The following is an 11014-nucleotide window of genomic DNA, read 5'->3' as shown; positions in this document are numbered from 1 at the left end:
TTATTAACAATTTTATCTTTAAACATTAAGTATGATGTTAGCTGCAAGTTTTGTAGATGCATTTGATGAGGTTGAAGAGGTTCCCTTCTATTCCAGGTTTGTTGAGAGTTTTACCACGATAGGATGTTGGATTTTTGTAAAATACTTTGTCTGTTAAAATGATCACGTGGTGAGGCAGCTGGATGGCTCAATTGGTTAGAGCGCGAGCTCTGAACAACAGGGTTTCTGATTTGATTCCTACATGGGTGAGTGAGATGCATCCTCTACAACTAGATTGAAGACAACGATCTGCTGCTAAGCTGCAGGAGGGGTGACCAGACGGCTCAGTTGGTTAGAGTGTGAGTTCTCAACAACCAGGTTGCCGGTTCAATTCCCGCATGGGATGGTGGGCTGCGCCCCCTGCAACTAAAGATTGAAAATGGCAACTGGACTTGGGTCTGAGCTGCACCCTCCACAACAAGACTGAAGGACAACTACTTGGAGCTGATGGGCCCTGGAGAAACACACTGTTCCCCAATATTGCCCAATTTAAAAAAAAAAGAGAGAGAGAGATTGAGTCAAAAAAAAAAAAAAAAAGAAATGATCATGTGGTTTTGTCCTTCATTCTGTTAATATGGTGCATTATATTTATTTTCAGGTGTTAAAGCATCCTTGCATTATTGGAATAATCCTACTTAATCATAGCATATAATCCTTTTTATATACTTCTGGATTCTGTATGCTAGTATTTTGTTGAAGATTTTTATATCTATATTCATAAAAGATATTGGTCTGTAGTTTTCTTTTCTTGTGATATCTTTTCCTGGTTTGCTATAAGGGAAATACTGGCCTCATAAAATGAGTTGGAAAGAGTTCCCTCCTCCTCTATTTTCTGGAAGAGCTTGTAAAGCATTGTTTTTCTTTTTTATTTTTCCTTAAATGTTGATAGAAGTCACTAGGTGAAGCCATCTGGGCTTGAGTTTTTCTTTGTGGGATTTTTTTTTTTTTTTCTTTAGCACATTGAGCTTTTTTTTTTTTTTATTAGTTTCAGGTATACAAGACAAGGTAATACTTAGACGTTCATCATTTATATCCCTCACACTGTGAACCCCTCTCCCCCCATCCACTATCCCTCCGACCTCACACTGAACCATCACATTATATATATAAAATTATAGCTGGTAACCACAAGATGGCCTCAGGGTTTTTTTGTGGGATGATTTTTAAGTGCTCATTTAATTTTGTTTTTTAAAGAAACAATAGTGAATATTATTTAAGCACATACAGAACAAATATGAACACCACTCACCACATCTCCAGTATGTCTCCATAACTTAAAGATAAAGCTGTACATAATAATTTATATAGCTCTTCGTAAGGGATAGAAAAACACAGATTTAAAGCAGTGGTTAATATAGTGGACATCTGTGATATTGCTTTCCTGCCACCTTCTCTTCTCCTGGGAAGCCCCTTTCTCTTCTAGTCCCCACCCCTATACTGAGATCCTTATAGCTCCTGATTAAGGTCCCTGTCTTTACCTACTGGGAACAGCTGATGGGTCCATGTAGAAGCTGTTTTTTACCCCCTCAATATTTGTGAACTTGAAAACCAAGTATGAGTTGGGCCCTTTGCAGAAGGAAAAGAAACTGTCAGTAGCCACATTTCCCACACGTGGAAGAGGCTAGGCTATAGTGCGAGAGAATAAAGCCAACACATTGATAGAAGCAGAGATAATAGAGGAGAGTCCTGGCACTATTCACACCCTTAATCCCCATGGTTCTTGGTCCAACTGTCCTGCTACAGTTGTGGTTTGGCTATTCAACCTTCCCTTGGTTTTGGAAAGCTAACAAATTGTCCTATATGCTTAAGTTGTTTTGAAGTGCTTTTTTTTCACTTATAACCAACAATTTCTCTTGTAAATTATTAAACTAATATAGATGATAACCATAAATCAAAATCTGCAGAATTCCATGCTAAAGAGAAACTTTCATCCCTGGGTTATTTTTTTTTAATTTTATTAAATCTATTAGGATGGTATTAGTTAATAAAATTATATAGGTTTCAAGCGTACAATTCCAAAATGCATCAGCTGTTTATTACATTGTGTATTCAACACTCAAAGTCAAATCTCCTTCTGTCACCATATATTTGACTTGCTTTACCCCTTTCTACCTCCTTCTTATCCCCCTCTTCCTCTGGTAACCACAATACTGTTGTCTGTGTTTATGAATTTTTGTTTATTTGTCTTGTTTGTTTGTTGCTTTCACTTTTATACCCCCATATGAGAGAAATCATATGGTTCTTGACTTTTTCCATCTGACTTATTTTGCTTAGCGTGATAGTTTCAAGATCCATTCATGTTATTGCAAATGGCAGTATTTCACCTTTTCTTATTGCTGAGTAGTATTACATCGTATTTATATACCACATTGCCTTTATCCAATCATCTATTGATGATGTGTTTTCATTTTGATGTCTTGGCCTCTGTGAATAATGCTGCAATGAACATAAAGGCACATAATCATATATCTTTAGATACTGTTTTCAAATTTTTTGGGTAGATACCCAGTAGAGGGATTGCTGGGTCATGTGGTAATTCTATTCTTAATGTTTTGAAGAACCTCCATACTATTTTCCAGAGTGGTGATACCAGTTTACAGTCTCACCAGCAGTGTATGAGGGTATTTTTTTCTCAACAAGCTCTCCAACATTTATTATTTTTCTTTTTGATAATATCCATTCTATCAGGTGTGAGGTGGCATCTCGTTGTGGTTTTGATTTGCACTTCCCTAATAGCTAGTGAAGTTGAGCGTTTTTTTCAAATATCTGTTGGCCACCTGGATGTCTTCTTGGGAGAAATGTCTGTTCAGGTCCTCTAGTCATTTTTTAATTGGATTGTTTGTTATTTTGTTGTTGAGTCGTATGAGTTCCTTATAAATTTTGGAGGTGTTCTTTGCAAATATCTTCTACCCTGTAGGGAAGACGTTGAGGAAAATTTGCCTTCATTGGTTGATGCGAGCTTTTGTCTATTAGCTTTTATCTGTTCTTGCATGTGAGGTGATTTCTGTGCTGTGATCAGGGGTTGAGTAAATTCCCCCTTTGGTCTCAATCTCCCGAGCAGGGGAGATACGAGATAACGTTGCTTTCTTATGAGATGAGGTTGCTTTTCCATCTGTGCTGTAAGGCTTTTTACTGCACGTGAGGTGATAGTTAGCTTATGGTTAAAAGAATTCTGTGATCAGGGGTTGAGAGAATTCCCCCTTTGGTCTCATCCTCCAGAGTAGAGGAGACATGAGATAATGCTGCTTTCTGTCTGTTTCACCCACATCAGCAGATGAAGTGAAGGAATAGCTAAGTTATATAAGGAGAACGTGACAGGCACATCGCCAGGCCTTGTTGCTTATCTGGATGAATTGGCCCTTCGGCCAGATGGGCAGTATTCATATTAGTAACTGCTGGACCCTTCCAGAACTGGCCATTCCTGGAGGGGGAGGCAGGAACAAGAAACTTGGCTCTAAGGTACATCTGAGAAAATATATAAGACAGACCTTAGCTGGCAGTGTAATTATTATTTTGTCATTTGATCATTTGTCATTGGTGATTCTTCATCATTCTAACATTCTGGAAACTTCCAGCAACATGCAGCTTACAACACCCGGAAATGTCCTGACTTTGAGCTGTGGACCTGGTGAGGTCTGGCTGGTTCCCGACCTCTCCAGGGTTGTTTCCCATGGATAGCCTTCTTGAGAACTGTTAGCATTTTAGAAGCTTGTACGTAGCTTGTAGCTTGCATCAGAAGATGCCCTAATTTCCAGCAACACAACCACAACAACACAGCAACAGTAGCAACATTCTTGAGAACTTGTTAGCATCTTGAAAACTTACACACAGCTTGTAGCTTATAGCATCAGAAGACACCTGGACTTCTAACAACAACAACAACAATGGCAACAGCCGCAGCATTCTTGATAACTAACAAGCATTGGTGTGAGAGATGCTTGAGTTTCTCTCAGCTGCAAACCTGGCAAGGTTTTGATTTATGACTTTTCTAGTGCTTTCTTTTGCAGAGCTTTTGGCATCTACTGTAATAGTTACTATCCAATAAAGATTATTACTGTTTATAGATACTCCTTACTAATGTTATTTGTGTATTTAGCCAAGTGATTTTTGATCAATAGTGAACATATGTTGGGATCTCTTAAACTTATGTGTATGTATACTCCTTTGACATGACATTATCAATGTATATAGTTTAATCTTAACCGCCAATACTTTCTGTCATTAGCATATTCTTTTAAGTGACTTTGTCTTTTGCTATTGCTAAATAAATTGATTGGATATTGCTAAATAAACTAGCCCCACTCTATTGTGTGCTCCCCCCCCTTTTCTTTTCCCTGCTCATCATTACATCCCCTTTGATTGGTTGCCTTTTTGTTTTGTTTATGATATTTTTTTCTGTGCAAAAGCTTTTTAGTTTGACATAGTCCCATTAATTTATTTTTGCTTTTACTTCCCTTGCCTTTGAGGTCAAATTGATAAAATCCTCTCTAAGACCACAGTCCATAAGTTTAATACCTACATTTTCTTCTATGTGTTTTATTGTTTCAGGTTTTTGATCCATTTTGAGTTAATTTTTGTTTATGGTGATAAATAGCAGTCTAGTTTCATTCTTTTACGTGTAATTTTCCAATTTTTGCAGCACCATTTATTGAAGAGACTTTCTTTTCTCCACTGTTATGTTTTTGACTCCTTTATCAAAAATTATTTGTCTGTTTATATTTGGGATTTTTTTTCTGGTCTCTTAATTCTGTTCCATTGATCTGTATGTCTGTTTTTCTGACAATACCATGCTGTTTTGATTACTGTCACTTTGTAGCATAATTTGAAGTCAGGTCCCCTACTATAATTGTGTGATGCATCTGGTCTTGTTCCTTTTTCTCAGGATTGCTTTTGTTATTCAGCATTTGTTGGGGTTCCCTACAAACTGATGATTTTTTTGGTATTTCTTTTTAAAAAACTAATTGGGATTTTGATGGTGATTGCATTAAATCTGTGTATTGCTTTGGGTAATATGGCCATTTTAACTATGTCAATTCTTCCAATCCATGAACATGGAATATCTTTCCATTTCTTTGTGTCTTCTCCAATTTTTTTAAACAACATCTTATAGTTTTCAGTGTGTTGGTCCTTCACATCCTTGGTTACGTTTATGAATAGGTGTTTTATTCTTTTTTGTTGCAATTGCAAAAAAAAATTTTTTTTTCACTTCTTTTTCTGAAATTTCATTGTTAGTATATGGGAAGGCAATGGATTTTAGTACATTGATTTTGTATCCTGCAACTTTACTGTATTTATTGTTTGTAATAGTTTTTTGGGAGTCTTTAGGGTTTTCTGTGTAAAGAATCATGTTATCTGTAATAAGTGACACTTTTAGTTCTCATTCCCAATTTAGGTGCCCTTTATTTCTTTGTCTTGCCTGATTGCTCTGGCTAGGACTTCCAATACTATGTTGAATAACAGTGGTGAGAGTGTGCATCCTTGTCTTCTTCCTGATCTTAGAGGAAAAGCTTTCAGTTTTTCACCACTGAGTACATTAGCTGAGGATGTGTAATATTGGCCTTTATTATGTTGAGGTACTTTCCTTCTAAACCCATTTTACTGAGTATTGTAATTATAAATGGATGTTGTATCTGTTAAATGCTTTTTCTGCATCTATTGATATGATCATATTTATTTTCTTACTTTTTAAATGTGTTGTAGCACGTTGATCAATTTGTGTATGTTGAACCATCCTTGTGCCCCTGGAATGAACACCAATTGATTGTGATGTATTATCTTTTTAATGTATTCATGTTGCTAATATTTTGTTAAGGATTTTGCATCTGTATTTATCAGACATATTGGTCTGTAGTTTTCTTTTTTATGTGTGTTATCCTTACCAGGTTTTGATATCAGGGTAATATTGTCTTCATAGAATAAGTATCGCCTCTTCTTCAACTATTTGGGAGAGTTTGAGAAGGATAGGTATTAAATCTTCTTTGAATGTTTGGTAGAATTCCAATTTCAAAACATATGGTTGGAGGCTATGCTTGGTATGATTTCAATCTTCCTAAATTTGATGAGGCTAGTTTTATGTCCCAACATATGGTCTATCCTTGAGAATGTGCACAACAAAATAATATACAATCTGGTGATCTGGGATGAAATGCTTTGTAAATGTTGGTTATGTCAATTTGGTCAAATGTGTCATTTAAGGCTGATATTTCCTTATTGATTTTTCTGTGTGGAAGACATATCCATAGCTGTCAATGAGGTACTTAGGTCCCCTACTATAATTGTGCTACTAGTGAAGCCATCTGGTCCTGGACTTTTATTTTTTGGAAGGTTTATGATGATTGTTTCAATTTCCTTGCTGTTGATCAGTCTATTTAGGTTTTCCAGTTCTTTGTGATTCAGTCTAGGAAGGTTATATAGTTCTAAGAACTTGTTCTTTTCTTCTAAGTTATTGAATTTGATGACATGTAGTCCTTGATAGTATTCTTGTATGATCACTTGTATTTCTGTGGTGTCCATCATAACTTCTATTTCATTTCTGATTTTATTTAGTTGAGTATTTTCTCTATTTTCCTTAGTGAGTCTAGGCAAAGGTTTGTCAAATGTATTAATCTTTTCAAAGAAGCAGCTCTTCATTGCATTAACTTTTTTGTCCCAATCATTCTTTAGTAGCATGTTGTTTAATATCCACATATTTTGGTATTTTCCCATTTTCTTTTTGCAGTTGACTCCCCCCCCCCAATAGGATGCATATATGAGGTTGGACAATTAAGTTCAAAACTCATCCTAGAAAATGTGCTACATACCTCACTGCTGAATATCACTACAGTCACCTTTGAAGTACTCCCCTTGATGCCAGTAAAAATTAGAGCAGAATTAAATAGAGAACAAAAAGACACAGTCTATGAAGTGCCCCCCCCATAAGTCCAGTACCCATCTAGCACCCTACCTAATCTTTACAACATTAATTTATAATGCCCATATTGTATATTATATCCCCGACTATATTGTAACTACTAATTTGTACTTTCTAATCCCTTCACTTCCCCCCCATCCTCAGTCCCCTCCCATCTAGCAACCATCAGTATTTTTCCTATATCTCTGAGTCTATTTCTGTTCTGCTTCCTTGTTTATTCTGTCCTTTCGATTTCACACATTAGCGAGATCATGTGGTATCTGTCTTTCTCAGTCTGACTTATTTCACTTAGCATAATATTCTCCATGTCAATGCACGTTGTTGCAAATGGTAAAATTTCATTCTTTTTTATGGCCGAGTAATACTGCATTGTATGAATGAAGCACAGTTTCCTTATTCAATTTTCTATCGATGGGCATTTTAGTTGTTTCCATATCTTGGCTATTGTGAATAGCGCTGCAATAAACATAGGGGTGCATATATATTTTCTCAATTAGTGTTTTGGATTTCTTTGGATAAATACCCAGGAGTGGAATTGCTGGGTCATAAGGTAGTTCCATTTTCAATTTTTTGAGGAACCTCCATTCCGTTTTGCATAGTGGCTGCACCAATCTGCAATCCCTCAATAGTGTATGAGGGTTCTCTTTTCTCTACATCCTTGCTAACACTTGTTGTTTGTTTATTTATTGATGGTAGCAATTCTGACAGGAGTGAGGTGGTATCTCATTGTGGTTTTTATTTGCATTTCTCTAACGATTATTGATGTTGAGCATTTTTTCATGTCTATTGGCCATCTCTATATCCTCTTTAGAGAAGTGTCTCTTCACGTCCTCTGCCCATTTTTTAATTGGGTTGTTTTTTTGTTTTTGAGTTGGATGAGTTTTATAAATTTTGGATATCATTGGCAAATATCTTCTCCCATTCAGTAGGGTATCTTTTTGTTTTATTGATGGCTTCCTTTGCAGTGAAAAAACTTTTTAGTTTGATGTAATCCCACGTTTATTTTTTCTTTTGTTTCCCTTGCCTGAGGGGATATATCAGTAAAAATATTACAAAGGTTAATGCCCATGAGTTTACTTCCTATATTTTCTTCTACAAGTTTTATGGTTTGGGGCCTTATATTTAAGTCTTTAATCCATTTTGAGTTTATTCTTATGTTGTAAGAAGGTGGTCCAGTTTCATTTTTTTGCATGTATGTGTCCAGTTTTCTCAGTATCATTTTTTAAATAGACTGTCTTACCCTAATGCAAATTCTTGCGTCCATTGTTATAAATGACCATATAGGCATGAACTTATTTCTGTGCTCTCTATTCTGTTTCATTGATTTATGTGTCTATTTTATGCCAATACCATGCTGTTTTGATTAATATAAGCTTGCAGTATGATTTGATATCAGGTAGTGTGATACCTCTCACTTTGTGACTATTCGGGGTCTTTTATGGTTCAATATACATTTTATAATTATTTGTTCTAGTTCTGTTAAAAATGTCATTGGTAATTTGATGAGGATTGCATTGAATCTATATATTGCCTTAGGTAGTATGGACATTTTCATTATATTAATTCTTCCTATCCATGAGTGTGGTATGTATTTCCAGTTATTTGCATCTTCTTTAATTTCTCTCTTCAGTGTCTTATAATTTTCTAAGTACAGGTCTTTTACTTCCTTGGTTAAATGTTTTTCCTAAGTATTTTACTGTTTCTGAAGCAATTGTGAATGGAATTGTTTTCTCGATTTCTCCTTCTGATAGTTTGTTATTGGTGTGTACAAATGTAACTGATTTGTAAATATTAATTTTGTGTCCTAGTTACTAAATTCATTTATCAATTCTAATAGTTTTATTGTGGAATCTTTGGGGTTCTTTATATATAGTATCATGCCATATGCAAATAATGACAATTTTACTTCCACCTTTCCAATTTGGATGCCTTTTATTTCTTTTTCTTGTCTGCTGTGGCTAGAACTTCCAGTACTATGTTGAATAAAAGTGGTAAAAGTGGGCATCCTTGTCTTGTTCCTGATCTTAGGGGGAATGCTCTTAGCTTTTCCCCATTGAGTGTGACGTTAGCTATGGGTTTGTCATATATGGCCTTTATTATGTTGAGATATACTCCTTCTATTCCCACTTTGCTAAGTTTTTATCATAAATGGTTGCTGGATTTTGTTAAATACTTTTTCTGCATCTATTGATATGACCATATTATTTTTATTTTTCATTTTGTTAACGTTGATTGATTTGCAAATATTGAACCAATCTTGCATCCCAGGAATGAATTCCACTTGATTGTGTCCCATTATTCTTATATAGTTCTTTCTGATGGAGTCATACAGTTCTCATAAAGGTATTTCTTTCCTTTCTTCTTCTTTTCTTAATTTGTTTTTATTCTGATTCTCAAGGATCTCTTCTTCCCTCTGCATCATTTTAGGTTTCTATTTTCAATATCACTAACTCCTCTATCTGGTCAGCTTTATTTCCTAAGCTTGCTAGTTCATTCTTCATCTCTTTTATTAAGTTCTTAAGCTCCAGAATTTGTTTTTGTTTGTTTAATTTTCTAAGAGTTTATGTGAGCCAAACTGACAACATTTGTGGGGGGGGGGACAGTGGGGACAAGACTTCAAATGCTCCTATTTGGTTCTTTTTAAAAGTTTCAATCTCTTTGGTAAAGTACTCATTTTGTTCATTGATTTCATTTTTGAATTCATTAAACTACCTGAGTTTTCTTTTTCTTTTTTTAAAATTAATTTTATTGGGGTGACAATTGTTAGTAAATTTACATAGATTTCAGGTGTACAATTCTGTATTACATCGTCTATAAATCCCATTGTGTGTTCACCACCCAGAGTCAGTTCTCCTTCCATCACCATATATTTGATCCCCTTTACCCTCATCACCCACCACCCACCCCCTTACCCTCTGGTAACCACTAAATTATTGTCTGTGTCTATGAGTTTTTGTTTCACTACCTGAGTTTTCTTGGCTCTCATTTTTTTCAGAACTGCAATCTTGAATTCTCTGTCATTTAAATCACATATTTCCATGTGTTTAAGTTTGTTTTCTGGAGATTTTCCTTTTCTTTCTGAGCTGCCTTGTTACGTTGGTTATTCATATTTGATGGATTATGTCTCTGTATAAGCATTTATGGGAGTGAAATCTGATTTTTTAAGAGTAACACTTCTCTATTTAGTAGGTTGGTAAGATGAGGTCTTTCTTTTGTTTTTCTGTAGATGGCACTGAAGCACAAGTTTTTGAACTCTCTCTTGCACTGCTCTGGCTTCTCATATCTCTGTGGGGCAGTGGAAAATGCCCTGTATTCCTTGGAGAGCTGGATGTCTTTGTGATCAGGCCTTGGTCTAAGGACACCACCCCTATGGGGGAATGTGGTGGGTGTGAGGTTCTGAGCCCATGAAATCCCTGTGCTGCCCCCCTGCAACCAGATGCTGCCAGTAGTGCTGCACTGTGCAAACATGCCCGATGTGCCCCAGCTGGGATCAGTCTCCATGAATAGGGGTGGGGTGGGCTAAGAAAGCCCAGCTCCTGCATTTGTGGCTTTGTTGTCCTCCCAGTAATAGCAACTGCCAGACCTCAGCTGTCTCACCTCTGTATCTCCACCTGTCCGTGATATTAGCTTCAGTGTGCATTTGCCAGTCAGGGAGAAATGCTTCTACATCCCTAGTTCTGTGTTGCAGATAATGTGGTCTGTAACCCAACACCTACTATAGCTTCTTCTGGGGCCCTCACTGATAGTACTGGGAAGGTGAGGGGAGGCAGCCAGGCTCCGTGGCTTTGTTTACAACCTGGCAATGGCAGCCACCAAACCACAGCTGCTGCACTTCTGCAGTCCATCTCTGCCATCACTGGATTCAGCTGCAGTATGTAGTGACCACTCAGGCAGGAATGCTCCCTCTACTTCTCTGTTCCTCAGGGCTGCAGATAGTGCACACTGCAACCTGATTCCACCCCCCCCCCACCCCACAGACCCACAGTGAGCTCTGGGCTGTGTCTTTGGCACCTGTCTCTGCTCTTCTCCCTTCCCTCCTCCCGTTCGCCTATTTGCCCACCTTCA

The sequence above is a fragment of the Rhinolophus hipposideros genome, assembly GCF_964194185.1.
Source record: "Rhinolophus hipposideros genome assembly, chromosome: 17".
In the NCBI taxonomy this organism is placed as follows: domain Eukaryota; kingdom Metazoa; phylum Chordata; class Mammalia; order Chiroptera; family Rhinolophidae; genus Rhinolophus; species Rhinolophus hipposideros.
The sequence above is the reverse complement of the archived record's forward strand: the minus strand, read 5'-3'. Positions refer to the sequence as shown.